Source organism: Entelurus aequoreus, linkage group LG23 (assembly GCF_033978785.1).
Source record: "Entelurus aequoreus isolate RoL-2023_Sb linkage group LG23, RoL_Eaeq_v1.1, whole genome shotgun sequence".
Lineage (NCBI taxonomy): Eukaryota > Metazoa > Chordata > Actinopteri > Syngnathiformes > Syngnathidae > Entelurus > Entelurus aequoreus.
Genome location: NC_084753.1, coordinates 13,067,418 through 13,079,764, shown reverse-complemented (window position 1 = coordinate 13,079,764; position 12,347 = coordinate 13,067,418). Strand labels below are relative to the sequence as shown.

At 41.0% G+C, this 12,347-nt stretch overlaps 1 long non-coding RNA gene across 1 annotated transcript; it reads left to right on the top strand.

Annotated features, from left to right (window-relative positions):
• The first annotated feature begins 10,544 nt into the window (after window positions 1-10,544).
• On the top strand, window positions 10,545-11,202 carry LOC133640554 (uncharacterized). The gene is made up of 4 exons (XR_009824187.1): window positions 10,545-10,641; window positions 10,725-10,795; window positions 10,909-10,979; window positions 11,067-11,202. It is a non-coding gene; the product is annotated as an uncharacterized LOC133640554 (long non-coding RNA).
• Window positions 11,203-12,347: the final 1,145 nt, after the last annotated feature.

Here is a 12,347-nt window from a genome sequence, read left to right as displayed (position 1 = left end):
TAGTTTTCAGCTAGTGATTAACACACTAGTTGCCAGGTGGCGAGTAGTGTGCTTGTTGTCAGCTAGCGATTAATGCTTTAGTTTTCAGCTAGTGATTAAGGCACTAGTTGCCAATTTGCGAGTAGTGTGCTTGTTGTCAGCTGGCAATTAGCGTGGCAGTTGCCAGCTAGCAATTGGTGCGTTAATTTTCAGCTAGTGATTAGTGCACCAGTTGTCAGCTCGCAATTAGTGTGGCAGTTGCCAGCTAGCGATTAGTGCATTAGTTTTCAGCCAGTGATTAACGCACTAGTTGCCAGGTGGTGAGTAGTGTGCTTGTTGTCAGCTAGCGATTAGTGCATTAGTTTTCAGCCAGTGATTAACGCACTAGTTGCCAGGTGGTGAGTAGTGTGCTTGTTGTCAGCTAGTGATTAGTGAGACAGTTGCCAGCTAGCAATTGGTGCGTTAGTTTTCAGCTAGTGATTAGCGCACCACTTGTCAGCTCGCAATTAGTGTGGCAGTTGCCAGGTCGCGATTAGTGCATTAGTTTTCGGATAGTGATTACCACACTAGTTGCCAGGTGGCGAGTAGTGTGCTTGTTGTCAGCTAGCGATTAGTGCTTTAGTTTTCAGCTAGTGATTAAGGCACTAGTTGCCAGGTGGTGAGTAGTGTGCTTGTTGTCAGCTAGCGATTAGTGCTTTAGTTTTCAGCTAGTGATTAACGCACTAGTTGCCAGGTGGCGAGTAGTGTGCTTGTTGTCAGCTAGCGATTAGTGCTTTAGTTTTCAGCTAGTGATTAACGCACTAGTTGCCAGGTGGCGAGTAGTGTGCTTGTTGTCAGCTAGCGATTAGTGCTTTAGTTTTCAGCTAGTGATTAACTCACTAGTTGCCAGGTGGTGAGTAGTGTGCTTGTTGTCAGCTAGCGATTAGTGAGACAGTTGCCAGCCAGCAATTGGTGCATTAATTTTCAGCTAGTGATTAGTGCACCAGTTGTCAACTCGCAATTAGCGTGGCAGTTGCCAACTAGGGATTAGTGTATTAGTTTTCAGCTAGTGATTAACGCACTAGTTGCCAGGTGGCGAGTAGTGTGCTTGTTGTCAGCTAGCGATTAGTGCTTTAGTTTTCAGCTAGTGATTAACACACTAGTTGCCAGGTGGTGAGTAGTGTGCTTGTTGTCAGCTAGCGATTAGTGAGACAGTTGCCAGCCAGCAATTGGTGCATTAGTTTTCAGCTAGTGATTAGTGCACCAGTTGTCAACTCGCAATTAGCGTGGCAGTTGTCAACTCGCAATTAGCGTGGCAGTTGCCAGCTAGCGATTAGTGTATTAGTTTTCAGCTAGTGATTAACGCACTAGTTGCCAGGTGGCAAGTAGTGTGCTTGTTGTCAGCTAGCGATTAGTGCTTTAGTTTGCAGCTACTGATTAAGGCACTAGTTGCCAGGTGGCGAGTAGTGTGCTTGTTGTCAGCTAGCGATTAGTGCTTTAGTTTTCAGCTAGTGATTAAGGCACTAGTTGCCAGGTGGTGAGTAGTGTGCTTGTTGTCAGCTAGCGATTAGTGCTTTAGTTTTCAGCTAGTGATTAACGCACTAGTTGCCAGATTGTGAGTAGTGTGCTTGTTGTCAGCTAGCGATTAGTGAGACAGTTCCCAGCCAGCAATTGGTGCATTAGTTTTCAGCTAGTGATTAGTGCACCAGTTGTCAACTCGCAATTAGCGTGGCAGTTGCCAGCTAGCGATTAGTGCTTTAGTTTTCAGCCAGTGATCAAGGCACTAGTTGCCAAGTGGTGAGTAGTGTGCTTGTTGTCAGCTAGCGATTAGTGCTTTAGTTTTCAGCTAGTGATTAAGGCACTAGTTGCCAAGTGGTGAGTAGTGTGCTTGTTGTCAGCTAGCGATTAGTGCTTTAGTTTTCAGCTAGTGATTAAGGCACTAGTTGCCAAGTGGTGAGTAGTGTGCTTGTTGTCAGCTAGTGATTAGTGCTTTAGTTTTCAGCTAGTGATTAACGCACTAGTTGCCAGATTGTGAGTAGTGTGCTTGTTGTCAGCTAGCGATTAGTGCTTTAGTTTTCGGCTAGTGATTAACGCACTAGTTGCCAGATTGTGAGTAGTGTGCTTGTTGTCAGCTAGCGATTAGTGAGACAGTTGCCAGCTATCAATTGGTGCGTTAGTTTTCAGCTAGTGATTAGTGCACCACTTGTCAGCTCGCAACTAGCGTGGCAGTTGCCAGCTAGCGATTAGTGTATTAGTTTTCGGCTGGTGATTAACACACTAGTTGCCAGGTGGTGAGTAGTGTGCTAGTCGTCAGCTAGTGATTAGTGCGGCAGTTGTCAGCTTGCCAGTAGTGCATTAGTTTTCAACTAGTGATTAGCACACCATTTTCCAGCTAGCGATTAGTGCGCTAGTTTGCCAACTAGCAAATAGTGTGCTAGTTGTCAACTAGCACCCCAGTTGCTAGCAAATAATTGATTAAGGAGCTAGTTTCGAGCCAGCAATTAGCACGGCAGTTGCCAGCTAGCTATACTGTATTATTACAATATCGTAGGACAGTATTGCACATTAGAGGAAGCCTAAATAGAGACAAACATACATTTGAGTTTCATTCTCCAAAAACGGACAGAGATTGGCGGCTCTCTCCTCTTTAGCCGCCATAGAGAGTGACATGTCCGCCCAACACATTGATTTCAATACTAATATCAGCCTTTTTAGTGAGAGGCTGATGTAATTTGCATTTAGATTGAAATGACTCGGGCACGGCCAGGACACCACTGAAGGCCACAGAAAGGGAAACGAGAGAGGCGGATGTCGAGGGGCGGTGGTGCTTCAGCTTTGCCCGCTTTTTTTTTTTTTGTGCTTTTTTTTAACCCCACAAAAGGAGACAAAACAGACAAGTGAAGTCCAGTGCATGCTCACGTAAGATAATGTTAACTAAGTTAACCAAGTCAACTTAGTTAACTTAACTAAGTTAACACACTTCCTGTTCAAGAGGGCATGTTTAAACAACAACAACCAACTGATTGTGTTGTTTGCATCAACAGTTACAAATATATTGTTTGCTCTGGCATAGTCAATAATTGTATGTTTTCATACTCTACTAAAGGTTTGCACTAGAGATTATCGGCCCATAAATGTTTTAAAATGTAATATCGGAAATTATCGGTATTGGTTTCAAAAAGTAAAATTAATGACTTTTTAAAACGCCGCTGTACGGAGCGGTACACGGACGTAGAAGCAGTTGTGTGTATTGTTTATTATCAATAGCACTATTTCTATTGGTATTCATATTGCTCCATTTTTAGTGTAATAATGCTCATTGTCATTTCTGTATTTTTATTTTTATTTTCGCTAACTGCTTATTTGCTATTACTTTTACCATCATATTTGTACATGTCGTATTTGCTGATGTTGCTCTGTTGTTGTTGTTGTTGTTGTTGTTGTTTTTGTCTCTCTGTCTAATCCCCCTCTTGTCCCCACAATTCCCCCCTCTGTCTTCCTTTTTCTCTCTTTCTATCCCCTCCTGCTCCGGCCCGGCTGCACCAAATGATAATATAAATACATTTAATAAAGTCAAAATACAAGTAAGGCAACAAGAGAAGTATCCTACACTTCTCTTTTGTAAAGTAAATCTGAACAGCCGATATGGGCATCTACATCTGCTATATGATTTGCCTGAGAAGCTGGGCAGGACATTATTAAAAAAAAAAAAAAAAAAAAAAAAAAAAAAAAAAAAAAAAAGTCAGCAGCCCCTCCCCTCTCCCCTCTCCCACACACAACACAGGAGTTGACGACTGCAGCATGAGAGGTTTACTGGCGACGCTTGATGACCTCATCAAACCGCCGCGAGCGTAGCATAACAACAACAAGAGTGTGTTGTTGCCGGTGCTGTAGCCACGGCTAACAAGCGAGCTCGCTCGGTGACTGACTAACGACACCATGTCTATGGTTTGGGATTATTTTAAAGTGTCTCTGACGGATAAAAAACTGGCAATTTGCAATGACGGCAAAAAGTTGGTTATGCGAGGAGGAACCAAGACGTCTTCTTTTAATACGAGCAATTTGATCTCCCACCTCTTCAAGAATCATAAGGAGATACACGATGAATACAAGCGGAAGATGGATGGAAAGCAAACACCGAAAAAAAGTAGTATCGCACAGTTGTCGCTTAAAGACTCCGCCGAGAAAAAACAAAAATACAACAAAAAGCTCACGTTGTGGTCAGGGACTACGCACGCAGTATGGCAAAAGTTACGGTGGAGTTTGGTGTTGCTAGTCTGCCCTGCATGGCGCACACTTTGCAGCTTGCAGTGAACGGAGGTGCCCTGTATCAACGCAGAATTTCAGAAGCTCTGGCTGACTGGTAGGACACTTCAAGCACTCACCACTCGCTTGCAGCACATTTGTGTTACTCATACAAATACGTTAGAGCAGGGCAGATTGAGCCCAGTTTATAATTTCCTGTTATACAGTATACCAGGCAGTCTTGCACTAAAGGAGGACTGTTATTGTTTACTTTAGTACTCTAGTATACTCTGGACTCAATCTGTGTGCCTTCATTGTTTTTGTAGCTGTTGTTTTGAGGCATGTTAAAAAAAATAATGCACTATGTGACTTCAATAATAAATATGGCAGTGCCACATCGACCCCTTCTGAGCGCCTATTTTCAGCTGCTGGGAATATTGTAAACAAGAAAAGAAGCAAAGCAAGTAGACATGCTAACCTTTCTTCATTACAACTGTTAGTCACCCACTGGAATGAGTAGAATTGGTTATTGTGTACTGTGTTGGACTGGATGTTTATTTTGCACATTTTAAAAGCAATACTTAATGTTTACAGTGCTCCAGAATATTTAGATTGGCACTTTTTTGTATTGGATGTTTATCTTTATTTTTGCACATTTTAGCAAATAAGCAATACTTTCACTTTTGTTGAAATGTTTACACTGTTGTTACAGAATATTTCGTTTTGCACTTTTTTGTATTGGATGTTTATCTTTATTTTTGCACATTTTAAAGCAAAATAAGCAATACTTTTACTTTTGAAATGCTTATACTATTGCAGAATATTAAGATTTGCACTGGATGTTTACTTTTATATTTGCACATTAAAAAGCAAATAAGCTACTTTTAATTTTGTTAAATGTTAAAAGTTTTAAATGTTTACATTGTTACAGAATATTTTGTCATGTTGTTGTCAATGTTGACTGAGTGGCCATACTTTTTTTTTTTGTAAATAAAAGCCATGCCTTTTGAAAAAACTGGCCTACTTTTATTTTTTCATCTTCATTTTAAATAAAATAAAATAAAAAATAATCGGTAAAAGGAAAAATAATCTATAGATGAATCGAAAAAATAATCTTTAGATTAACCGATTAATCGAAAAAAATAATCTATAGATTAATCGATAGAAAAATAATCGTTAGCTGCAGCCTTAGTGCAGTTCCCCCTTTAAAAAAAGGGGTGTGCTCCAATTTTGCACTTATCAAATGCACATGAAGTATATCAGCAGAAACCCGCCCAGAAATGTTGTGGTTTGTATTTAACACTAGTTTTTTTGGACCTTAGTAGATCAGGACCATAATCTTGATATACCGAATAAATTCCAAATAAACCTCCATATTATCAAGTGGAAATAAGGATTTTCTAACATTAACAATAAAAAAAAATCGGAATTGATCAAGTTCGTTTGTTTTACAGTCAGCTTAAAAATGAAAGATCCCTGGCCTCTTTTCAGACTCCTACTTCGCTCTAAAGTCAATCTCTACTTCTCTTTGACCTTCCTCCAAGATGGCGTAATAATTATACGTCAGCTTCCCCCCAGTACTCAAGTTGTCTACCAATCTTTGCACACTGCTTTCAGTCGCTGTCACTCCACTTCAACTGAATCACTGCTTCCTATTGATACCAAGTCCTCCACCTTCAAGGTTTCACTGGTGGCAAGTACAGCTCCTAAAGCTATCTAATGTGAAATATGGAGTTCCTCAAGGCTCTGTTCCCAGACCACTCATTTTGGCCCACAATACCTTATATTTGGAACAAATTGTAGTAGTAATAATTAGGGTTGGGCACCAAGTTGATACCAACAAGCAAAATATAAACTGATACTTTTTTCAGTATCATAAATACCGAATGCTACATAACACGCTTTCTCGGCGTGCCACGGAAAAAAACTGCTGCAGTTTCCATATATTTACTTATCCGTGGAAGCCTGTCACTATGCGGATTTGGATCTCGCTCATAAACAAATGATAATGTAAGTGTGTGAGCGTAGCATTACTGTAGGTGTGGCGTAGCTCCACTTCACAACACACCTCAATAAAACGTAGCAGAAAGGATCTGTGATGCACTCTAGCAAGGAGAGGTACATATTAAAAGTAAAGAGATCCGTATATTGCATCATGCATTTATTAGTCAAATACAAGCGGTCACAAAAGTATTCGCTGTGCGAGTGAGCGGAGATCCGCCACCACAAGCCCAGGGAGTGTGAAACACATAAAAAAGTCAATACCACGCCATCACTAGACTAGGGATGTCCGATAATGGCTTTTTGCCGATATCCGATATTCCGATATTGTCCAACTCTTTAATTACCGATACCGATATCAACTGATACCGATATCAACCGATATATGCAGTGGTGGAATTAACACATTATTATGCCTAATTTGGACAACCAGGTATGGTGAAGATAAGGTACTTTTTTTAAAAATTAGTAAAATAAGATAAATAAATTAAAAACATTTTCTTGAATAAAAAAGAAAGTACAACAATATAAAAACAGTTACATAGAAACTAGTAATGAATGAAAATTATTAAAATTAACTGTTAAAGGTTAGTACTATTAGTGGACCAGCAGCACGCACAATCATGTGTGCTTACGGACTGTATCCCTTGCAGACTGTATTGATATATATTGATATATAATGTAGGAACCAGAATATTAATAACAGAAAGAAACAACCCTTTTGTGTGAATGAGTGTAAATGGGGGAGGGAGGTTTTTTGGGTTGGTGCACTAATTGTAAGTGTATCTTGTGTTTTTTATGTTGACTTAATAAAATAAATAAATAAATTAAAAAAACCACAAAAAAAACCTGATACCGATAATAAAAAAAACGATACCGATAATTTCCGATATTACATTTTAACGCATATATCGGCCGATAATATCGGCCTGCCGATATTATCGGACATCTCTACACTAGACCCATACCAATTTGCATACCAGGACAACCGATAGATATATTTTTGAATAATTCAGTATGCATCCATGCACTAATTTAGTCCCGATTTCTCAAATAGTTTGACTCTAAATAAGCCTCCGAAAACCCATGGAAACACCATAATCCGATAGTGTTCGGTTTTTGAAAAGTTGGACTAACACACCTGTATTATGCCAGATCTCTCCTGGGGGTGTGCGCGCCGGAGGGCACCCTTCGTATCGCGCATGCGCTATTCTCGGCGCGCGGGATATAACACGGAAGCAGATACCGTTCAATAAAAACATAGCAGCAATTGTAATGAAGACAATATTTTTTATTTGACTCACAAATTAAAAGAACAGACCATTTTCAAGTGCATTGATGGTAGAAAAAAAGAAATAATTATTGAAGAATGTAGCTAAGGAAATGGAGAAGGCCGGCTTATTTCGGACTCCCGAATGAAATACGAATGAGATGGAAGAGATGCAGGTATGTACACTATATTGCCAAAAGTATTTGGCAATATTGGAGTGCCATCCCATTCCTATCCTGGAGTATTCGAAGTTCCTTCCAATAGAACTAAGGGGCCAAGCCCATCTCCTGAAAAACAACCCCACACCATAATTACTCCTCCACCAAATTTCATCACTCCAGAGAAGGCGTCTCCACTGCCCTAGAGTCCAGTGGCGACGTGCTTTACACCACTGCATCCCACACTTTGCATTGGACTTGGTGATGTATGGCTTAGATGCAGCTGCTCGGCCATGGAAACCCATTCCATGAAGCTCTCTGCGTACTGTACGTGGGCTAATTGGAAGGTCACATGAAGTTTGGAGCTCTGTAGCAACTGACTGTGCAGAAAGTTTTTGCACTATGCGCTTTAGCATCCGCTGATCCCTCTCTGTCAGTTTACGTGGCCTACCACTTCGTGGCTGAGTTGCTGTTGTTCCCAAATTCTTCCATTTTCTTATAATAAAGCCGACAGTTGACTTTGGAATATTTAGGAGAGAGGAAATTTCACGACTGGATTTGTTGCACAGGTGGCATCCTATGACAGTTCTATGCTGGAAATCACTGAGCTCCTGAGAGCGGCCCATTCTTTCACAAATGTTTGTAGAAACAGTCTCCATGCCTAAGTGCTTGATTTTATACACCTGTGGCCGGGCCAAGAGATTAGGACACCTGATTCTGATCATTTGGATGGGTGGTCAAATACTTTTGGCAATATAGTGTATATATATTACAATGGCAAGTAAAAATGCCTACAAAAACGTCTTCACACTGCATTTGTGCACTCCAAACTGATTAGCAATACCTTTGTATTCCTCACAACTGGCAAGATAGTCCAGAACAACAGCAACCTTCATCTGGAACTGTATCAGTCAGGACACGAACTGTCTTCAAACTCATTCCATCAATCCACAGTGCCTTATCAATGGACTTTGACACATTCCAAAGTTTTGTTTCCATGATTCTACCATAGAAAATTCCTTTAAAAAAACTCCCGCCCGTCTTTGTTTGCTTCTGAGCTGCATCAGCTCCAATACATTCTTGGTAGTAGCGTCATGTTTGTAGCGCAATCCAAGATAATTTCTTGATAGTTACTGCTATAAAACATCAATACAGCCATTAGAGATGTAGTACTTGTAATCTGTGCCAATATTAAGCAGACATCAGGTACCACAGAGCTCAGCTGGTAACTTGTAAGGAGCCACAGGCTAGTGTGACGTCATAGGTCAACAGGAAAAGCAATATATTTATCCGCGCTAAAAGGAATTAAGCACCCCCCAGTGTATAGGAGGCACACGGCGTATGACAGTGTCCTTGGACACTTGGTAAAAAAATAACTTTTTGAGAAATCAGACTAATTTAGTGCATGGAAACATAGTGACTGCTAGAGTAGTCCACAGACTCTTGGAACATGTTGGTCTTAAGAACGCCAACAGTAGGAAGCAGTGGAGGCTCCTCCATAGAGGTGGAGGAGGCCTGGCCTCCCCAATAATTTGAGAGAAGAGAGAGATTTAAAAAAAACAATAAATATATTTATTTTATTTATTTATTTTAACAAAAAACATATTTTTTATTTTTTATATTCATATTATTTTAGTTTTGTTCATAAATCTAAATGTTCCCATGGCTAAAACCCAATATTGCAATTGTAAAGCAACAGGCCAGATTTCCCTATCAGTTTGTATTAAGGGAGGCCAGGCCTCCCCTAGGAAATTAGCTTCTCATAGAAGTCAATGTAATGCATGCTTTTTCATGCCAATATGTGATTGGCCAGATCACTGAAAATGGGTGGGCAACGGAGGCCTGGCCTCACCATGCATTGTGTCCAGGGCTGAAAGATTGACATTTTGTTCGTCCAATCACATGCTACTGGTTCATTTGGAATCAATCCTTTCCTTTCCTAATCAACACAGAAGCCATTTTGAGAATTCGCCAGCCACTTCAGTCAAACAAACACTCGCCATAGTGGCTACGAGTGTCCTATCAACTTGTGCTTTTCAGGAAATTTAGAGAACACCCCTGGCTATCATCCGTGAAGTTTATAGCTCATATAGCCAAATACTTTTGCTTAAAACGACCTCGGAAATCGGCGAGATTCTGGCGCAATTTGAGATCTTGGGCTGGAGATAGATATGCGTTAACGTTAAACCCTTCACTCTAGGCATTTCTCCTTGAGTTGACAACATCTCTGAGACAGATTTCGAAAGCAAAAGCTGCTGCTGCTAATCGCTCATTGACATTTATCTCTGTAGTTTGGACATTTTTACAGTTGAAGTTTAGCTCAGTGTTTTCCATCCAGTTAGCTGTGTGTGTTCGAGCAAGCCTAGATTAGCCAGGCAAAATGGATGTGAGAGAGGAAAATGTACATGGAACAGGTGCTTGTGGTGGTGGCTTGGGTCCGAATCCAGTGGAAGAGGAGGATGGAGTTCAACCTAGATGCAGGCCATGGGATGGGAAAGAAAATCTAGTCGACTATTTGTTTTTGTTTTTGTTTTTTTTTAATCTGGGGATGGATGGCTGAGTTGGACACGTTCTGGATCCACACGACCTGTGAGTATTCTCACTACTTTGCTCTCAAGAAATTGCAGTACAATCTGAATTACTTTTTGGATGAACTGGGTGTCTACCAGTGTTACACCACTAGTTCTCAGTAGTAATAACACTCCATTTCATGTCTCTCAGTAGATGAAGCCAGCTGCAACCCGTAGAGTGGAGTCGTGGAGAGAGCCCCTCGCCACTCAGCTAAACCAGAGGTGGGTTGAAATCTCTACCAGTGTTATACCACTAGTTCTCAGTAGTAATAGCAGTGTTATACCACTAGTTCTCAGTAGTAATAGCAGTGTTACACCACTAGTTCTCAGTAGTAATAACACAAAATTTCATGTCCTGTATTTCTCAGTAAATGAAGCCAGCACCAACCTGTGGAGTGGAGTCCAGGAGAGAGCATGCCGCCCCTCAGCTAAACCAGATGTGAGTTGAACTAATTAGATGTCTCTACCAGTGTTACACCACTAGTTCTCAGTAGTAATAACACTCCATTTCATGTCTCTCAGTAGATGAAGCCAGCTGCAACCCGTAGAGTGGAGTTGTGGAGAGAGCCCCTCGCCCCTCAGCTAAACCAGAGGTGGGTTGAAATCTCTACCAGTGTTATACCACTAGTTCTCAGTAGTAATAGCAGTGTTACACCACTAGTTCTCAGTAGTAATAACACAAAATTTCATGTCCTGTATTTCTCAGTAAATGAAGCCAGCACCAACCTGTGGAGTGGAGTCCAGGAGAGAGCATGCCGCCCCTCAGCTAAACCAGATGTGAGTTGAACTAATTAGATATCTCTACCAGTGTTACACCACTAGTTCTCAGTAGTAATAACACTCCATTTTGTCTGTGTTTCTCAGCAGATAAAGCCAACTGGAACCATATTTTTACATATTTTATATTAAATATATTGAATAAAACTACATATGATAAAGAAAGTGTTATCTTATCTTTTTTATATGCTAAACTTGATTAAATTGGTGATTACATGTTGAAGCTGTAGAAGAATGAAAAATGTAAGCTAAACAAAATTGTTTTTAACTACATAATTAAAATTCCTGCCTTTTACACATGTTCACTTGGCGTTTATATAACATCCAAATGTCATTTCTCAGCTTAATTATCAGGCAGGCTCATAGACTTACAGCAATGTAATTTCTTCAGGAAGGCACAAGGCTAAGCTCTGCACAATGAATTGCATCAGCAAGAACTTTCTGACTGTAGCTTACACTCCAAATAGTATGCCTTTGGCCAGCACAAAGACAGATAAGAGAACAGGGAACATTCCATCGCGAGTGAAGTGAGCAAGCGGAAAAAAATGGCCTCCTCAATTCTGGAAGTCACCAGCCTCCACTGGTAGGAAGGGGATTCATATAAAGTTAAAGTCCCAACGATAGTCACAGACACACTAGGTGTGGTGAAATTATCCTCTGCATTTGACCCATCCCCATGTTCACCTCCTGGGAGGAGAGGGGAGCAGTGAGCAACAGCGGCGGCCACGCTCGGGAATATTTTTTGGTGATTTAACCCCCAATTCCAACCCTTGATGCTGAGTACAAAGCAGGCAGGCAATGGGTCCCATTTTTAAAGTCTCTGGTATGACTCGGCTGGGGTTTGAACTCACGATCTTCCAGTCTCAGGGTGGACACTCTAACCACAAGGCCATTGAGCAGGAAATTGGCCCTATTCGTCACAGTTTACCTGACATGTGAAATGTGACAAATTTGTGGCGTGCACTATCCACTTCAGCCGCCGGGTAGCAGTTGTGTTGAATATCTTAAAACATATCCAACTTTGACGACAGCATCAGTTGCTATGTAGAGTTTTGCATTTTAAAAAAAAATTCAGCAGACTGCATTGCAAAATAATTAACCCCTCCCCTTTTCTACTCACGCGAGATCCACCCAGGAATGGGGCCATATGAATCCCTTCCCCAATGTATACAAGGCTGCTCTGTGTCGACTGCCGTTGAGCTTTCAAAACAATCCGGCCTAACAAACCACGGTCTAAGCTCCAAAACCTCGGTCTGAGCACTACTCTCTGTGACTGGATTCCACTGTCAAATATGCCGAGGTCACCACAGTGCTGGATGAGGTGCAACAGCTGGCATCATGGCGTGACAGTAACAACTTGGTCCTTAA